Source organism: Cyphomyrmex costatus, unplaced genomic scaffold, assembly GCF_001594065.2.
Source record: "Cyphomyrmex costatus isolate MS0001 unplaced genomic scaffold, Ccosl1.0 scaffold318, whole genome shotgun sequence".
Lineage (NCBI taxonomy): Eukaryota > Metazoa > Arthropoda > Insecta > Hymenoptera > Formicidae > Cyphomyrmex > Cyphomyrmex costatus.
In genome coordinates this window covers 34982-56527 of record NW_017277319.1, presented here as the reverse complement: position 1 = coordinate 56527, position 21546 = coordinate 34982, and positions in this window count along the sequence as shown.

The following is a 21546-nucleotide window of genomic DNA, read 5'->3' as shown; positions in this document are numbered from 1 at the left end:
CACCCACACCGTCGTCAGAGGTCTGCCCCGACAGTACAATCGTAGAAGTCGTGCGCCCCTCAGCAGGGGGGGAGGGAGAGATGGACAGAGGTCTGTCCCGACAGTACAATCGTAGAAGTCGTGTGCCCCTGTGCAGGAGGGGGAGAAGTTACTTCGCGTGGAAAGTTCAACGTTTCTGAACAGGGAAAGCTGTAGAATTTCGCGTCTGACAACAATATATTATATTTGTTTGGCAGTGTTAATTTCAAATATCGTGCATGCTATTGGACTCAAACCATACCAAGCGCATGCGCACGAGGTCAGAGAGCATGAAGAAAGCATACTCGTACCACTACGTATAGTCGGTAAGACAGATTTCCTAACCTGAATAGTCGTCAACTTTAACATTAAATATCTCGGTTCGTAGGGCAGAGCGACGCTTATTTCTGCCAGATTCTTTCGTTTCATGCAAAAACGCGTCGAATAAGCCTAATTTGATCGATTTTTAAGCTGCTCGAGTGATTCTGTATAATTACCTTACTTTTAGTTAACGGGTTATTATAAACGTAAATATATATATTAAATAAAATATTATATAAAATATATCTCAGACATACCTGAACTGCAAAGAAGTTTGATAGCACATTTCTTTACTTTACTTAACCAAATATAACTGTTTCTAGAACGTCTATTTTTTATGTCACAAGTTTTAATTAATCGTATATCTCTTTTTTCTTTTCTGTTGTTTCGAATTTCCACTAAAGAAAACATTTTGAACGTTTTCCATACACACAATCGATGAAGACGATGACTAACCGTACGGAAATTACTTTGGAATATGGAAAAATCCCGCAAAATCTCGGGCGTTAACAGTCGTATTTGGCAGACTCAATTCAAGGGTACGTTTCCACTGAACGCATCATGCGTCGCGTCGTCCATCGCGTCGCGTCGTAACGCGAAATGTCTAGTTCACACTAGTGGTCTGTTTTCTGTTCCTGCACTAGACGGAACTAGAACTCTCTTTCTCGCTTTCTACAAATATCAAACATATACCTATCTCACTTTAAGTTCTAAAAGTGTACACTAGTTCAGCCACAGAAAACAGACCTTAGATGAGCGATGCGCCACGAGCAATAGCTGCGTTCGGTAATGCAAATCTAATGCTGGATTCACACTGCATCCGATTTTCGTCGTACGACGATTCTGCAACCAATCAGAAAAATCGTATCATCGATACGAAGCAAAATTTTGTTTCCTGATTGGTTGCAGAGTCGTCGTACGACGAAAATCGGATGCAGTGTGAATCCAGCATAAGGCGTCGGAGTGCTTTTTTTCTATAGTGCACGTGACATATGCTATAATATAAGAGCACTCCGACGCCTCAGATTTGCTATTACCGAACGCAGCTAATAAAGGAGCCTACAGACCAGAGCGGCGCAGCGGTGAAGCGGCGAGCGATAGCCAATGAGAGCCATGCTTTTACGCAAAAGCATGGCTCTCATTGGCTATCGCTATTTTACATCGTCGTGTGAGCAAAAGCAAAGCTTTTATTGGATATCGCTCGTCGTTCATCGCCCATCGCATCCAGTGTGAACTAGGCAAAAGAGAGAAAGCCCAACTTAGACCGGTATTCATAGTCGGTTCTTATTTCAAGACTGTCTTAAGTAATGTCTTAAGATGCTAAAGCGGCCCTTTGATTGGTTCGTAACTCCTCAAGACTGTACTTAAGACGGTCCTGAATATAAGAACTGATTATGAATACCGGCCTTAGGGGCAGTATTCATAGTCAGTTCTTATATTCAAGACCGTCTTATGGCTCCTACACACCAAGCGCGATGCGCGACACGCGATACGCGATATCCAATAAGCGTACAGCTTTACCGATGTTCTCATTCTAAAGCTGCACGCTTATTGGATATCGCATATCGCGTGTCGCGCATCGCGCTTGGTGTGCAGGGGGCCTTATGCCAGCTGCACACCAGCGCGATGTTCGCCGCGCGCGACGCGCGATATCCAATAAACGTACAGCTTTACCGATGTTCTCATTCTAAAGCTAGACGCTCATTGCATATCGCGTGTCGCGCGCGACGAACATCACGCTGGTGTGCAGCTGGCATTATGCGTGGTCTACAATGGGCAGTAGCAGTAGTGAGTTAAGGAGTAGGCGTAGAAATCGACTAATGATAGTTAATTGTCCTTCTCACATTCGACTATGATTTGTTGATTTCTACGCCTATTCCTTAACTCACTACTACTATTGCCCATTGTGGACCACGCATTAAGCCCAAGACACAATGCGAGGGAAAAGCGATAGCGATAAGTTTCAACCTATCAAAAATGTCTATTATGGTGTATTCGATTTCTGATAAGTGAAATTTATCGCTATCGCTATTTCCTCGCATTGACTGCGTTCAGCAGAAAAAGCAGCTTTGCAACTGTTGTAAAATTCTTGAATATGATTGGGTTATACATTTAGATCTAATGAGGAAATAAGGGCAAGACCAATCATACTAAAGAATTTTACAACAGTTGCAAAGCTGCTTTTTCTGCTAAACGCAGCCATTGTGTCTTGGGCTTTAGGGCCTGGCACACAAAAAAACTTAAGGCTTAGTAGTAAGCGAATTGACCAATCATAGTAGAGGCCGTAAGGCCATAACTAAGCAGTTGCAAATCCACAACGTTGATTTTTTTACTGCTAAATCTTAAGTTTTTTTTGTGTGTCAGGGCCCTTAAGGTCAATTTTGAGGTGTCACGAATCAATCAGACAGCTGCATTAGCATCTTAAGACATTACTTAAGACGATCTTAAAATAAGAACCGACTATGAATACCGGCCTTAGTTAGCAAACTACGTCAATGGTCACGTTCAGCAGACCCAACTGTTGCGGAGCGGATCCGTGAGCGCTCACTGCTATCGGTATATTCTTTTAAGGTTGCGGTCCATTTGATGCCACAAACGCTTCGAAGAATTTTTTGATTGGTTAGTTAGTAAAATTCTTTCTTCTGATTGGTCAATCAAATGCTTCAAAGCATTTGTAGCGAGACTTTGACCGCACCCTATAAGGGAAATGCGATTGGATGATTTTCTTTATGCATGCGTTTATGCATCTATGCAAGTTGTGTGGCTTTACTGCCAGTATTAAAAATATATGATGCACGTAAAGTTAACTATAGATTTTCAGTACTGGCAGTAAATTTCGGAACACTGCTTACATAATATTTATTGCGCATGCTCTGACGCTCGACACTCATTTTAGCGTCAAATGGATCACGTGATTAAAATTGGCACTTGCTATTCGTCAATTCTTATCACGTGATCTGTTTTGACGCTAAAAATGAGCGTCAAACGTCAGCATGAAAAGGTACCTTAAGAGTCCTACAAACACAGTTGGATATCCTTCTCGCATTCAACTGAAATTGGTCAATTCTTACAACTAAATAGTACTTTTCGATACAAGTGCGTGTGTGTAAAGTACTTTACACATACGCACTTGTATCGAAAAGTACTATTACGCAATTGTTGATCGGTCTTAATGTCGATTTGTGATATAATATATTGTTCTCTTCCAGGACACAAGTGTATTCTACTAAATGTACACAATATTAGACATATATATGTAAGCAACTGGCCAGAGAATATACACACACATGTCACTTAGATGTAATTACGGAAATTTATTTTGATATTTTGTCGTATCAAAAATATAACAGAATATCAAAATAAAAATTTTGCATATACTTAAACGCTTGCTGTATTCTGTATTAACCCATAAAGTTATTTATCGTCACAAATATGCTCGATTAAGTCACACATATACGTGTGCAATGACGTGCAGTATCCCTGATCGTATTTCCAAACATTTTCATCATCTTAGAATGCAAAAATTATCGAAAAAAAAATGAAAACGTTCATTATATGACTTCACGTTCGTTTTCAGGACACAGACATATCATGGAATGTTACATTTGGCATATTCTTTATTCGGGGCAGACCTGGAAACAACCACTGTCCTGTCATATGTCATTATCTCAGTGTTCTGGAAATCATTTAGGTGCAATTTCTAAAAAAGTAACAGATTTGTTTATATATGTAAAAGGAATACAGATGACATATTAAATTAAAAGACAAGCATAAACTAGAATGTACTTATATATTACGTAATATATAAGTACATTCTAGTTTTTGCTTGTTTCTTTTAATTCAATATATTATTTGTATTCGTTCTACATATAATAAGCGCTTTAAATGTCTGTAAAGGCCATCATACGTACAAAAATTTTAGTAGTAATCGTAAGGTCTTAAGCAAATCGGCCAATCACAGTTTAGCGTATTAAAATGTGAGATCATAATCTTGATTGTGATTGGTCGATTTGCTTAAGACCTTACGATTGCTACTAAATTTTTGTACGTGTGATGGCCTTTAGGCCCGAGCTACATCTATCGTAATGTTAATCGTAAGCTTCTTACGATCCTTACGACAGCCAATCAAAAGCTTTACAATACACATTGACGTTTCTAATTGGCTGTCGTAAGAATTGTAAGGAGCTTACGATAAAGATTACGATAGATGTAGAATGGCCCTTAGGCCGGAATCAGACTACGCATTGAAGATTGAGATTGAAGATAGAAAGATTGAATTTTAGCTAATCAAAATAATAGGAGTTAAAATTTCTTTATCCTTATTGGTCAAATTTCAATTTTCAATCTCCAATCTCAATTTTCAATGCGTAGTCTGCTTCCGGCCTTAGGAAGCAAACATTCAAATATCCTGGAATGTTACATGTGGCATACTTTTTTCCAGGGCAGTTCCGGAAACAACCACTGTCCTGTCATATGCCATTATCTCAGTGTCCTGGAAATCATTTAGGTATAATTCCTTAAAAAATAATAGTTTGTTTACATATGTAAAAAGAATACAAATGACATATTAAATTAAAAGAAACAAGCAAAAACTGGAATGTACTTATATATTATATAATGTATTACATAAAATATAAGTCCATAGTACTTGCTTGTTTCTTTTAATACAATATACTATTTGTATCCATTTTACATATGTAAGCGCTTTAAATATCTGTTAGGAAGAAAACATTCTAGTGTTCTGGAATGTTCGGATATCTTTTTTCCGGGACAGTGATGGAAAGAAACAATGTCCTGGAATATGCCATTGGGCATCTTTAAGTTAACAAATCGGCAGCCTGCTCCCCGAGAAAATGAACATAATTGGTCATTACATATAGATCCAACAAATCATATTCGATCGCTTTGCAAGCGTACTTAGCTCTTTGCCGTTTTGAACTCGTCCATTATCTTAACGTCCTGAAAACCATATAGGCATAATTCCTTAATAATAATTGTTCAATTCTTGCAACTACAACTACGTTTACACTATTGTTGATCGGGCTTAATGTCAATTTGTAGCCTATCGTTCTCTTCCAGGACACAAGTGTATTCTACCAAATGTACACAATATTAGACGCATACATAAATATTTCGCCAGAGAATATACACATTGCACTCATGTTTCTTAGCTGTAACTTTGGAACTTTTATTTCGATATTGTGTCATATCAATGTATAAACCTAAACGCTTGCAATCCTGTAATCCGTATATTATGTTGTACCTCTCGGTGCAACAAGATATTAATTTGGGATTCGATCCGCTCAAAGGGTTGGAACCCACGAGGAAAACGAGGAAAGTGGTCAAGGTCGTAGAACAAACACTCACTGCACCACACTTTTATTAAAATAACCCCTTTTTATTTATTATTACACTTTACAATTTCGAGTGGTTATTACCACTGATTACATTTAACCCTTTATTTAATTATTATAATTACCCGATTGAATGATTACACTTTGGTTGCTTATGTTACAATTCGAATAGTTGGTTACAATTGTCGAATTGATTTAATTAAAGAACATATTCGGGTTAAAGTCCTCGCTCGTGACTTAGACCGGTCGGCGACACTCGTTATCGCGGATGTAATATGACTCGGTTCTCGCGACGCGCGTAACGTATCGTTACGTTTAGATGTTTGACAAGACTCTCTCGCCGGTCCTTAGACCGCCGAATATATAGGCGTCGCGGAGTCATCGAACTAGCGGCATTCGTGCCGTGTGCAATGCGGACTTCGTCCTCTTGCATTTCGGCAGTTCGTTGTCCTGTCGAAATGCAAGATTTGCTTTTTATTACTAATTGTTCGATGTGCGTGCGGTCATTGCTTGCGTTCGATCAGTGATCGTTGTCCGCACGCGTTATGGAATTTGCAGCCTTGCATTTCCGCAAGTCGTTGCTATGCCGAAATGCAAAGGTTGCTTTGCAGTAATAATCTTGCATTTCCGCCAGCTCGTTGCTAGGCTGAAATGCGAGACTTAATTGTGGTAGCACTCGCGGGCTACAACAATTATGTATGTCTACAAAGTTATTTATTGTCACTAATATGCTCGATTAAGGTTCTTATTCATGTGCAATGTCGGGCACCACATCCCCCCCCCCGACTACGTATCCAAACATTTTCACCTTCTAAAATGCAAAAGTTATTGAAAAAAAATGGCAACATTTATTTTGTGACCTAACGTTCGTTTCCAGGACACAGACATGTCCTGGAATGTACCATTCGACAAATTTTTTTTCCGGGACAGTACTGGAAACAACCACTGTCCTGGAACATGCCATTATCTGAGTGTCCTGGAAACCATTTAGGCGTTTATATATATATATATATATATATGGTATATATGTATTTAATATGAGGGATACAGCGGAAAGCGGAGGCGATTCAAAAATCGACCGAAAGTTACATACACTTTACGTATGTTCACTTTGTATCACTTTGTACTGGCAACTTTAATAATTAATAATCAGTTACTTTTCGTGGTAATATATTACAATTTAACTCGTGATAGTACTGCGATAGTTTTTTTTAAATATACGTCATATCGGTCAGCAATCGGTAGTATTTGAAATAATAATTTTATTTAATATGTATTTAAATGATGACTGCTCGGTTTATCGGTGAACCGGGTGAGAGGGGGACGTGCGACTCGCGTTCGCCCTTCCACATCAAACAATCCCCAAGGCTGCTTTCACTAACCGTCTAATATTAACGCATCCATTTTAAAACAACATATTTATTTTTTATTCGTTAACGCGATCGCATATTAAAAAACAAAATTATTAAATAAATGTTACTTTTAAAAACAATTACATTTCGTGGTAATATTACATATTATGAGCGGTGCGGTGTTGTGAGGGGGACAGCGAAAGCTAGACGTAAACGATTCGAAAATCAACCGAAAGTTGCACTGTCCCCCTCACCGCTCCGCGTGCAGTCAAAATGCCCCATGACAATCAAATGGCATTGTTCTGCGCGCGGAGCGGTGAAATGAAAGGAATAGCGTGTAATTAATTCTTTAAATTTAATTCTTTAAAGAATTAAACGTTCTTTATAAATTTTATTTTTAAAAAATTAAGTTAATTAAAATAGATGTTCTTTAGTAAAAAAGATATTTTTTATTTTAAATTAGTTTTCAAAACTTATTTTATATTTCTTATTTTAAAATATTCGTCATACTAGTCAGCGGGAGTATTTAAAATAATTTTATTTAAAATATATATTTCAAATATATATATAAAGTAAAAGTATATATATATATATATATAATAAAAGTATTATTACATATAAAGGTTTCATTTTTATATTGTTCTGTATGCTTCTTGATATAGTGGATATACGCCGATCGCCCGAGAAACCATTTCGGTCCTTTGACGCTTGATTCGGAGAAATTACGGCTGAATGACGCAACAGCGAGTCAGCAAGAAGGATTATCTCTCTCTCTCTCTCTCTCAGATTCTCTCGCTGTCTCGTTCGCTCTCAGCGCGCCGAAGGCAAACGAGGACGAACGATTAGAGAGACAAGGACAGCGCGATGATCGACACGCTTCTGCTATCAAGTCACACGTACACGAGCTTTGCTTGTGTGAGTGCTAACTGTTGTGCCAGGCCGCCGACCGATGGTATTACTGGCGATGTCGTAAACCGTCTATGAAATGGCATCCCTGCCGCAAACGCATGTCGATGATGTCATCGATTTTTCGAGATACTCCCTTGCCAGCTCGCGGTTATTATACGTATACTGTGCGCGATTATACCGCCTTCAATCCATCTGGGGAATCTATTGCCGAGACTATGTCTACTGACTGACTAACTCCCTTTCCCGACTCTGTCGCGATTCTCTGTCCGTTTTATTCTGACTAACCGTTTTTACTGTTCACTCTCTCGCGACTATCTATCTAGTTAGTGTCTCGCGCGCATCGGTCCCTCCTTATGTAGACTCTGGTCACGCATGCGCCTCGCGTGCCATGCGGGACCAGCGCTTCGTGTGCGCAATCTTATAATATCTTTTTATTGCTTAATTACAGGTAATTCATTACACAATGCAATTTATCATTAACATATGTCTTTACAAACATGATTTCATAAAATCCATAACGTGGGATCCTGATCGCACCAGGCGTTTTCGAAATCTCAAGAAAATTTAACATAGTTATGGGTTCCCATAACCCTATCGAATCGCTTCTTCACACAGCTCGATATGAATACAAAACCATACTGTATATTGACTATGAGCTCGATCGCTTATGGCCTTTTCGAGATCTCCGCAAATCTTAAATTATTATCTATGGGTTCCCGTAGTCCCACGAGTATGCGCTTTGGCATACGTTTAAATGAATACAAAACCATAATATATACTAAATATGAGATCAATCGCTCATGGCGTTTTCGAGATCTCCGCAAATCTTAAATTATTATCTATGGGTTCCCGTAGTCCCACGAGTATGCGCTTTGGCATACGTTTAAATGAATACAAAACCATAATATATACTAAATATGAGCTCGATCGCTTATGGCGTTTTCGAGATCTCTGCAAATCTTAAATTATCTATGGGTTCCTGTAGTCCCACGAGTATGCGCTTTGACATACGTTTAAATGAATATATATCCATAATGTATACTAAGTATGAGATCGATCGCTTATGGCGTTTTGAGATCTCTGGAAAACCGAATATATCTATGGGTTCCCGTGGCCCCATCGAGTCGCGCTTTCGCGTACGCTTAAATGAATAGCAATCCATAAGATCTACACAACTCTTATCCCGATAGCCTATGGCGTTTTCGAGATCTCCTCATATCGCAAAATATCTATGGGTTCCCATAGCCCCATGAGTCTGCGCTTTGGCAGAGCTTCGTATGAATATGTTTCCATAATACGTACAAAGTTTTATCCCGATCGCACCCGGCGTTTCCGAGATCTGCAAATGGCACATATAAATCCCTATGATTAGCCATAGGGCTAATATACCAAGGAAACTTGGTATAACAATTAAACTTTTCTGGCGGGTAAAGAATTTTACCCTAAATTAAATAATCTTGAATCTCATCTTTATCGACGGTCAATAAAAGAAACTGACTTATTGGCAATGAATAAGGCGTATAGCCTGTCGCCATTATGCGGCTAGAAAACAAAAGCTAAATGGCCAATGGGCCCTTATCCTAATTATACGAAAAGGACTAAGAATTATTATACGCCATTATGCAGCTATACCTTGCGACGTTATTCGCTTGCGCGTCGCAGGTTGAAAAACAATAAAGGCTCACGCGGCCGAGCGAGAATCGCGAAACGTGAAAGTTGGGCGCCAGACGTCCTTAAAGGCGACGTCGACCTCGCTAAAAATTCGAATTTCCAACGCGATACCACCAAACGCGAAACCTACGCGAAACCTACGCGAAGATCACGGAAGTTCTCGCTCTTACGCGGCTAGGCCAGCTCAATCAACGGTAGAGGGGCAGGGTCTTGGGAAAGGACAAGGGCTGCGGTTACAGGAAATCAGGGGGGAAGATTACGACGAGAACGCAAAAATCATACTCTTAACCTTAAGATAACAATAAGCGGGTTTATTAATAAAAAGAATTAAAATAAATGGTTTGTAATTAACATTCTATTATTAACATCTAATTTTGGAAACCTATTTTGAAATTTTTCAAGAATTGGTTTGGCATCTCTTAAGTTTTGGTCAGCGCGTAGAGAAATCAGCAACAAAAAATTAACAAAATAATATAGAGCGCTGCGAACCCACAAGAAAACAAAAGGAGTGTCACTCTTGACTCAATGAAACTTACATCAATTGATGGCACACGAGAACCAATCATTTCGCAATACTCACGACAATATCATATTTAATAACGCGCTCTCAGTAACAAAATTAGATCAAATAAACGAACGCGATACACTTTACAATCACGCCGCGAAGACGGACTCTCGAAAATTAACCTCGCAAAACAGCATCGCAATGTGACCAACGATAATCTCGAAGATTGCATACAAAATCATGCAGGGTCACCAAAATTAACGCGAGAAGGTCAGCCGGCACACGCCGGGCGAACTACCATGAGAACACACCACACGGATAATAGACCGATTCTTTGCGACTCAGAACAACGTCTACATCGCGTTTAACATTGCAAGGGCGCGCGACTCGTGCCGTCTCACTCACACCAACGTTGCTCTATAATATAACATATAACGGCAATCCCGCGCGAGATCGGCGTTTCGGGGCTCTCAATTTGAACAATTTTGACGAGAACAGAACACGGCGTTCGCGCCGTAAATCCACGCAAAAATCTAATACAACAGCTATGCTACCGATGACGAGAACTGGTAACAAGTATCGGCCCTGAACGCTCGTTCTCGCGCGGCCGTCTCGCGAGCGTGCACCACGCGTGCACGGGCTCTTTCGCTCCCAGCCGTCGCAATCTCCAGGAGGCCCGCTACTCCAAATCTACGTTAATTCCCTGGACACTCAACCCTCAGCTCGGAGTCTCTCACGCTTGACGCCAAGTGCCTTACCAACGTACTTTACACTAAGGGGCCGCCAATGGCGGCTTCGCGAAACTCTATACTCGGCACTTGACGGCAGACCGCGAGGATCCCTCACCTCGATGCACGCGACTTTACAATGTTACAAATCACAGAGCAACCTCACCGATAGATCCCTGGCTCCCGTCCTCCTCAAGCCGATCCCAGTCTCTCTCTCTCTGTAGCAAACTTCTCACGCTCGACGGGCCGGGACGTCCGCAGCTATCGCACGCCGGAAACGAAAAGCCACGAAAATCGCGATCGATGCGCGACATCGATCCATACATTTCTCCCCGTTCGAGGGGCGCGCAGCCGCGCCGCGCTTTTCCGCGGCCAATAATCATTCTTGCAATCCTTCGCGAATAGTACCGTACCCGGCGAGGTCCTTTAGGGGTACTTCGAGGCCCCGCGAGCTTAATTCATGCCGGCAGCCTATTTATCGCTGCCGACGCGACGGCCCGCCTTCTCGCCGAATGGTGTACGGCTATCCTCTTCGTTTGGCTCGCACCTCCTCGAGGGGTTCCTTCATTTACTGAACGCCCGGCCCTCCTGCGGCTCCCACTTCCCTCCGGTTCAGGCCCGCCGGCCACTACCTTGGCCCTGGTTACTGTTTTCTCCTCTCTCTCCTCCTCTGTCTCTTGCTTCCTGCGGCCGTGTACTCGTTCTTCGGTGAGGCGCCACTCATTTTCATACAAAATAAAGTACGGGGATTAGAAAATAATACTTAAATTACTACTTCGGCCTCTGGAGACCTCGCTCGCTTGCCATTCCCGGCCCGGGTCATACGCTAATTCGCGCTTTGTGACGGCGAAGGGTCGCTGCGACGCTGCAGCGAGACTGCAACGTCACAACCTTAACAACTAATGCCTCTAAGGGCAGACCTCGAGGGTCCGAAGGGGGGCGGACGGGCATACTTGTATGCCGGTCGCAGTGTCCAATGTGGCCAATGTATACAATGTGTCCAATGTGGGGAATGTGTCAATTGTGTCCAATGTGGCCAATGTATACAATGTGTCCAATGTGGGAATGTGTCAATTGTGTCCAATGTGGCCAATGTATACAATGTGTCCAATATGGCCAATGTATACAATGTGTCCAATGCGTCCAATATGGGCAACGTGTACAATAAATCCAATGTATTCAATGTGGCCAATGTGTACAATGTTTCCAATGTGTCCATTGTGACCAATGTGGCCAATGAAGACAATGTGTTCAATGTGCCCAATGTATACAATGTTTCCAATGTGGGCAACGTGTCTAATGTGGCCAATGTGTCCATTGTGTCAATTGTGTCCAATGTGGCTAATGTGGACAATGTTGACAATGTGGCCAATGTACACAATGTGTCCAATGTGGGCAAGGTGTCCATTGTGTCCAATGTGGGCAAGGTGTCCATTGTGTCCAATGTGGCCAATGTGGACAATGTGGCCAATGTGTCCCATATGGGCAATGTATACAATGTGTCCAATGTGGGTAACGTGTCCATTGTGTCCAATGTGGTTTATGTGGACAATGTTTTCAATGTGGATAATGTATACAATGTGTCCAATGTGGGAAACGTGTCCAATGTGGCCAATCTGTCGAATTGGTCCAAAGTATCCAATGTGGCCAATGTTTACCATGTGTCCAATGTGAGCAATGTGTCCCTCAATAAAGCAGAGCAGAACTACGCCACGATAGAGAAAGAATCGTTAGCCATTATATATTGCGTGAATCATTTCCGTCCGTATTTATATGGGAATGAATTTATCATTTTAACATATCATAAGTCTTTGGAGTGGATGCACTCCGTGAAAGATCCGTCATCTTGTTTAATCAGGCGTTTGAAACTTGCAGAATATAATTATAAGGTAATTTATAAAGCCGGGAAAATGAATTGTAACGCGGACGAGTTACCTAGGAACCCACCATGCGAACAAATCTACCCGGTCGAAGCATTCCCATCGTTTGAGTCATCAGATTCAGATGATAATATAATATTTAAAGCAGGCCCTAGCAAAATAAAAGAATCAGTTAGCTCAAAGGTACCGAGATTGAAAGCAAACACTTAGTTTCAGATAAGAATACAGTAGGAATAAGATCCGCGGCTAGCGATACCGACACCGATGTTAATAATGAAATAGTTAAGATAAGGTCCCCGGGGGAAATTGTAGACGACCACCCAAGTGAACTGAATAGTATAAAGGACCCGCTGACCAACAGTGAAGAAAGCGATATTGAGCCAAATTCAAGTGAAACTGAAAGTGATAGCAATAGCGATGCAGATAGTGATATCGGAGACTTTCTTTATAGTACGCCGAACATACCGTATAATCTTAATAAGAATAAACTTATAAAGATAGATATCACTAAGGAAAACTTACTCTCTCCCAAAGATAATTTAATTATATTCGTATCTCAAAAAGATAAACCATGCGATGAAGGAGCGCGTATCTTAGAACGTAACGGTTTGTTAAAAACCGTCAAAGACAATACACTAGCGCGCACTCGACCTTACCTGTATAAGCGTGAAAAGATAATAACACTTACAATTAAAAATAAAGTATTCGAACTGACTCAACGCGAAATTGTAGAGGAGTCAATATATTCATTGTTAGATATAATAAAGGAACTAAACTTAGAATCTCTCTCAATTAGTAAGAGTAGCATTGATAATATTCCATGAGAATACACCTTTGATAAAATTATAGAAATATTGCAGAACACACCGGTTTTAATGACCGTTTGTGAGAATTTAATACGGACACCTATGCCGGACGAAAGGGAAGAAATTATAATAGAAAACCATTCGTCCTCCATTGGCGGTCACAAACGAATCAATAAAACTTACAAACGAATAAGAAGTAATTACTATTGGCCTAAAATGAAAACAGATATTCAAAGGTTTATTCAAAGCTGTAGAGACTGTCAGCTAAAGAAAGTAGTAAGAAGGAAGACAAAGCAACCGATGATATTAACCGACACTCCGGATGCCGGGTTTGATAAAATCTCTATAGATATTATAGGACCTCTCCCCACATCAGATAAAGGAAATTCTTATATATTAACTATTCAAGACATACTCACTAAATTTTCATTGGCAATCCCATTGCAAAACACTAGTTCTATAGATGTAGCAGACGCTTTCGTTAACAAATTTATTTGTCTCATTGGCGCCCCCAAAGCGTCGTTAACTGACCAAGGAACTCAGTTCCTCAGTAGTTTAATGAAAGCGATTGCGAAAAAATTTAGAATTAAGAAGTATCAAACGACTGCGTACCGTCCGCAATCGAATGGCCCTATAGAGCGCTCCCATCATGTATTATGGGAATACTTAAAGCAAGCGATTAAGAACAAGAAAGATTGAGACAATTACTTAGATTTAGCATGCTTTTTCTACAATACTAGTGTTCATGAAGGCACTAGATATACACCGTACGAATTATCTAATAGACTTAACTAATAGAATTAAGGAAACGCAAGCATTAGCTCGTAAGTATCTGATACAAGCTAAGGGTGAAATCACACGGTACGGGAATCAACATGCGGAACAGAGGATGCGTGATTCGAACAGCCAATCAGCGCTCTTCCATATTTTTCTATCCCGCATGTCTTTTTGTGCCCTGTGCACACAGTGCGTGAAAGATCGAAAATAACGTGTTCCGGGAAATAAATACATAATTAAAAAAATAATTGTTTCATCAAAACAGTAATATTTGTTAATTTTATTTAAATACACTATTTAAAATGTTGAAATAAACATTACTGCGATAGTATTGAACAAATTTTATTTAAAATTTTATTATTGCAAAAATTGTTTTTGAATCATATGACGCATTTTTATCATTTTCCCGTATCATGTGCACAGGGCACAAAAAGACATGCGGGATAGGAAAAGCGGCACGCGCTATAAAATCATACGTATGCATCATTATTGATCTGTCTAGAATTGTGGAGTAAATATTAAAAATGGATAATAAATTGTTAATGTTAAAAGAAGCTATTAAAATTTTAATAAAATTTTATGTGAGAACTCCAATACCTTATCGAAAAAAGAACGTGAGATCAACGTTAACCAAACTATTTATATTGTATGAAACAATGTCAAAGAAAAAAGAAGTGTATGGGTTAGACCAATTTATACTGTGGAACAACGGCTTCTTCAAGGAGACAGTGACAATTTAATTACAATGTTAATAACTGACCCATCGTTGTATTTTAATTACAGGGAAAGATTCGCTGATTATTTTTTCAATGAAGGTGCAGTAGAATGGCAATGGGAGAAAGCTGAAAATAATGACTTTTAGCTTTTATTTTTTTGTATTGTAATAAAGTTTTTTATTTTTATAATAAATTATTATGAAATTAATACATATATTAAATTTCTTTTTCATACACATCATTTCTGTTGTATTTTACAATAATTATTACAAATATAAACAAAAAACAAATTACACATAAAACAATTAAATCTAATTCCATCAATACCATCAGCAGATGTAGTGGTATTACTTAAAATTTTCATCAAATCTCTTCTGAATTCTGCATCACCTGATTGTGTTTTTCGTCCTAAAATAAAAAATTATTTATTTACAATATAATATGCATAATAATATATAATTCGAACGTTGAAAACAATACAGTTTATATTTATGATCATATAATAAACTTACGTTTTTCATGCGAAGAGATACTACTTGTACGAGAGACACTTCTTCCTATTCCAGAAGTAGATTCATTTGTATTGTCCTCTTTGAACATTTGGCTAGTTAGCCAAAACATTTTTCTAGTTACAAAACTGCTCTCATCGTGTTCTCTTGGATCTTGCATTATGGAGCAGTCATCGATATCTAGGTTATTATTTTCAGTTGCAATATTTACATGAAAAAGAAAAAATTAATAATTCTAATATTGTTTATTTCAACATTTAAAAAAATCATACTGTTTATTTTTTTTTATACTTACATCACGACGTATTGAACCTTCCCTAATCTCCATGTCTAAATTTTTTTATTTGGTTTCAACACTTTCAATTCCAATTTTGTAGGTTAGGCAAGATAAAACGTAAACTGCGGTCGAAACAAAATGCTTCGAAGCATTTGTAGTGGTAACTGCGGTCTTCTTCTTCTTCAAAATATTGGCCAGGCAGCTGAAAGGCTGAACTAGGCCTGACTAGGCCACTGAGGTCCTCGAAAAATATGAACTGGCTAGAGAGCCTGTAATAAGAGAGTCGCCAACATGACACGTGACTCGAATCGCGCGCTGATTGGCTTGGTACTATTTATATATATATGTAGTCTTCAGGAAAGGTTAGCTACGTCAGCTGTCATCAGCTGTCATGATTTACGTGGTGTTAAATTTAATTTCTCTTCCTTTGGTAAGTACTTCCATGTTATATTTAATCGTTTAACCTTAAAATAGTGTTAATATTTATTTTTGGTAGAACAATGTATTACAAAAATTAAAAAGGACCCAGGGGAAAAATGTTTTATATATAATTATATATTGTAAAATTATATAAAATTACATGCAATATAATTCTATATAAACATAGACATATTTTATATACAATTATTTTTTCCCGGGGAGATTATAAAGCTCAAAATATCTCTTCTTTGCAGAAATAATAATCATGCCGTCCTGTGCAGCGTATTGTTGTAACAACAGTTACAAAAAAGGGTTTGTCTTACTTAGATTTCCTACAGATCCCATATTAAAAGAAAAGTGGCGCATTGCTGTTGGAAGGGACAATAATTGGAAAGTAACATCAAATCACCGATTATGCGAGGTGAAACATTTTTTCTTAGAGATATTTAATTATAAAGCAAAGTATTAAATACTGATATTAATTATGTGATTGCAGAAACACTTTAAACCCGATGACTGGATAATTTATAGGAAACGCATCAAGAAAGATGCTGTTCCAATCCTTTTTTTTTGTAACAATGTCACAATGTCGGAAACTTCGGTTCGCCAACCTCTAACAGATCTAAATCAGAATTATTTTGAGTACAAACATTTCCGATTTAATGTGAAGTTCTGTCAACATAATCGTGATTGCTCCATTCGTCAAGAACTATTTTGTCACAATGTCGACCAGGAAAATATTGCTGAGCCTCAAGTAACAGTAACAACAGAAACAAATGTGGAGTTACAAGATTTTCAATCAAGCCTGACAATTACTGATAGTGTGGAAACAAATAATCTTTCACTCTGTCCACAAAGTTTACCTTCTATTGCCACTTTCAGATCGCAGGAGACTAAGATTAGTAACAAAAAATCTGAGAAGTTGCAGTTAGAGAATAAACGATTGCGCAAGGATTTGCAGAAAGTTAAAAAGATTGTCAAAAATAATATTAAACAATTGAAAAGATGGAAGATGTTATACAATATATCTGTTCGACATTACTGTGACAAGGATTAGAAATACACTAATACATTCCTTGTATCTGAAAAGCATTTTATTTGAATAAAACATATATCACATATGTTATATATATCACAGTACATTTTATTATCTATATTAGCAATTTTTTAATCTTATTTTTTTAAAATTGAATAGAAGCACACATATCAATATTCTACAACATATTATGAAAAAAAACGAATAAAATCTAAAAAAACGAATAAAATCTAAAGTTTCCAAGAAAATAAAAATATAATAACGAAGTAACATTTTATATTACTAAACAGAATATATCACATAGATTAGAAGAATCCTCAGTATAATACTACTTGTATTACTTGTGTATAATACTACTTAATAATATCAGGTACTGTATTATGTACTATAGTATTATTCACTCATTAAATCGTTTAAGATTCAGTCTTTTCTAAGATATAAGTTTTTCTTTTCTTTACGTCTAAACTAGTGTGAGATTTGAAATCTATCTGCCAAGTACCTACTACCCATACTTTTACTACTTAATTGACTTCCTTGTGAAGTATTAGCGACTTGATGAGTGAAATCTTGTGAAAATTGACGCAGTCGCATTATCAAAAATAATTTCACTAATATATACTTAATATCACAACATGTTGAAATCGAATAGGATGTTATATTTGGCAATATATACTTTTGCAGTATATTTAGTATTGAAGTACGTGATTGTAAGAGATCAGATTTCCAAGCTTGAAGGTTGAATTCTATTACTCGTATTAATTGAAATACCTCATCACTAACTTCAATTTGCCGTCCTTCAGAATAATTAGTCATAATAGTGAATAATGCCATGGGATGTGGTATACTTCCTTGGCGTTGGACAGCTGTAATGCAATTTGAACATTTCAGCATTTTTGTTTTAATAAGTTTTTGAACTATATATCCGCACATTTGATATAAGATATTGTCTTTATATAGCAATCATATCTTTCAAATCGATTAAATCTTCTCGATTATCATAATTGTAGCTTGATTTAGTAATATGTTGTGTAAACTGACTCAAGGTGCACTGCTTTAAGCGAAATTTAAATTCTAAGGCGGTTGGATTAGGTCTTTGTAGTCTTACAACTGAAAATAAGTTTTCTACTATGTCTTGAAGAAATCTTCCCAGGAGAATAAAATCATAATCTTTTTCTGTTAAGAGATAATCTTGGATTGCTAATACGGCTTTGGTTGCCATAATTACATGCGTCTGAACTGGTTTCCAAACTCCTCTGCCAATTTTCATTCCTTCAAAAACTTTAATAGTCGTTTTAAGATTATTTATGGCTTGAGCATAGGACTCCAGATTTTTTTTTCCTAGAGCCGTGGTACATTCCCTGGATGTTACTAGAATAAACCACGTATTTATTAACTTAACAAACCATGCTGTGGTTTCAAATTCTCTATGTGCTACATTCATCTCAACAAGAAATGAAAGAGCAGTACTTGTTTTATGATTGATAACATTTGTGGCAGTTGCAACTTTCATTTTAGAGAAGTGTGTTGAATGGAGATCTCGAAGATGTAACTTAGGAGCAAACTTTAAATCCATATCACTCTGTAGCTGTTCCAACCATTCAATGTGATCCATTTTGACTGTAGATGATGGAAGTAAAAATTCAGTAACAATATCCGGATGCAATTCAATGATTCGATTATTTGACAACATTTCTTTAACTGACTTAAAAACATGAACAATATCGGGAATGCAATAGAGAATTTTTGAATTATTTACAGGATTTGGAATACAAAATTTCATGTCTGATTTGGTGGTATTAAAACCCAAACCAGAAAGGACATTTCTGTTTCCCATATCGCATACTAATTGTTATAACATTAAGACCTATGGTTTCAGCTTGTTTCAATATATCTAAAATAACTTGACATACAGCATTTCTACAGTTGGATGAAGGTATAAAATGATATGCCACAGTTAGTTTCCATTTACGTCGAATTCCACCTAACATAAAAACTTGCGCTTTGGTGGCAGGTGCTTTTATTCCCGGTAAAGATGAATTTCCTATGTAAGTATTCGAACTTCGATCAAAATGAATACCGCACTTTATAGACATTTCATCAAAAAATAAGGTACAGTCTCTGTCATTTTTCGCAAATGTGCTAACTTTCGTAGCAAAAGCATCTAGAACATCAATCAGCAAACCTGGTTGAAATTTGATATTCTGTGTTTGACGTTGAAGAGTGCGAACGCTAGGCAAGGGAAAAACAAGATCTGAAATCAGTCCGTATCCTGTTGGCCTACAAGCAAATTTCAATTGCAGTCCTTTCTTTATGGTTTCTAAATTCCACTTGATTCCTTTCTTTGTTTCAGCCTTTGCTGCTTTTAACTGATCTTCTCCAAATTTACCTTCCAACCATAACAACCTTTTTTCTATTTTCTTTATTTGTTTACTATTATTTTTGACGATTTTATTAACTTTCTGCAAATCCTTGCGCAATCGTTTATTCTCTAACTGCAACTTCTCATATTTTTTTTACTAATCTTAGTCTCCTGCGATCTGAAAGTGGCAATAGAAGGTAAACTTTGTGGACAGAGTGAAAGATTATTTGTTTCCACACTATCAGTAATTGTCAGACTTGATTGAAAATCTTGTAACTCCACATTTGTTTCTGTTGTTACTGTTACTTGAGGCTCAGCAATATTTTCCTGGTCGACATTGTGACAAAATAGTTCTTGACGAATGGAGCAATCACGATTATGTTGACAGAACTTCACATTAAATCGGAAATGTTTGTACTCAAAATAATTCTGATTTAGATCTGTTAGAGGTTGGCGAACCGAAGTTTCCGACATTGTGACATTGTTACAAAAAAAAAGGGTTGGAACAGCATCTTTCTTGATGCGTTTCCTATAAATTATCCAGTCATCGGGTTTAAAGTGTTTCTGCAATCACATAATTAATATCAGTATTTAATACTTTGCTTTATAATTAAATATCTCTAAGAAAAAATGTTTCACCTCGCATAATCGGTGATTTGATGTTACTTTCCAATTATTGTCCCTTCCAACAGCAATGCGCCACTTTTCTTTTAATATGGGATCTGTAGGAAATCTAAGTAAGACAAACCCTTTTTTGTAACTGTTGTTACAACAATACGCTGCACAGGACGGCATGATTATTATTTCTGCAAAGAAGAGATATTTTGAGCTTTATAATCTCCCCGGGAAAAAATAATTGTATATAAAATATGTCTATGTTTATATAGAATTATATTGCATGTAATTTTATATAATTTTACAATATATAATTATATATAAAACATTTTTCCCCTGGGTCCTTTTTAATTTTTGTAATACATTGTTCTACCAAAAATAAATATTGACACTATTTTAAGGTTAAACGATTAAATATAACATGGAAGTACTTACCAAAGGAAGAGAAATTAAATTTAACACCACGTAAATCATGACAGCTGATGACAGCTGACGTAGCTAACCTTTCCTGAAGACTACATATATATATAAATAGCATCAAGCCAATCAGCGCGCGATTCGAGTCACATGTCATGTTGGCGACTCTCTTATTACAGGCTCTCTAGAACTGGCAACTAGCAACGCAACCATAGTCGTAAAAGCATACGGGAAAGGTACAGAAAAATACGGAAGAGCGCTGATTGGCTATTCGAATCACGCATCCTCTGTTCCGCATGTTGATTCCTGTACCGTGTGATTTCACCCTAAGCATAGATCTAAGAATTATTATGATAAGCGAATAAATCCTTGTGATTTTAGAAAAGGAGATAGTGTATTTTTACTGAAAGAACCAACAGATAAATTGGGGGATCAGTATACTGGCCCATACAAGATAATTGAAGTGTTAAACACAACAGAAATGTGAAATTAAAGCTAAATAGTAAAGTGACGAAAGTGGTGTATATGAATAAGCTCAAGCAAGCCCCCACTACGGAAGATAGAGAAAGAGAAAACAGGCCATCGGAGGACTCGGCCTCGGAAGACTCCGATAGTACATAGTCATCATGCCTTCGATACTGATCATCGTCTTCTTCGCTCCATTAGCCTACGGTCTCATCGACTATGATTGTGGAGGAGAAGGATTCAACATAACTACCCTTTCGCTATTAGATGTTGCTGACTGCGATCTAGAAGACGTAGAACCTCGAGAAGACGAAGTCTACATACAATTGATGCAGATGTCAGATTATGACAAAATTCCAGCTATTCAATGCAAGATCGAAGTCAATCGTGTAATAAACTACTGCGGGATGC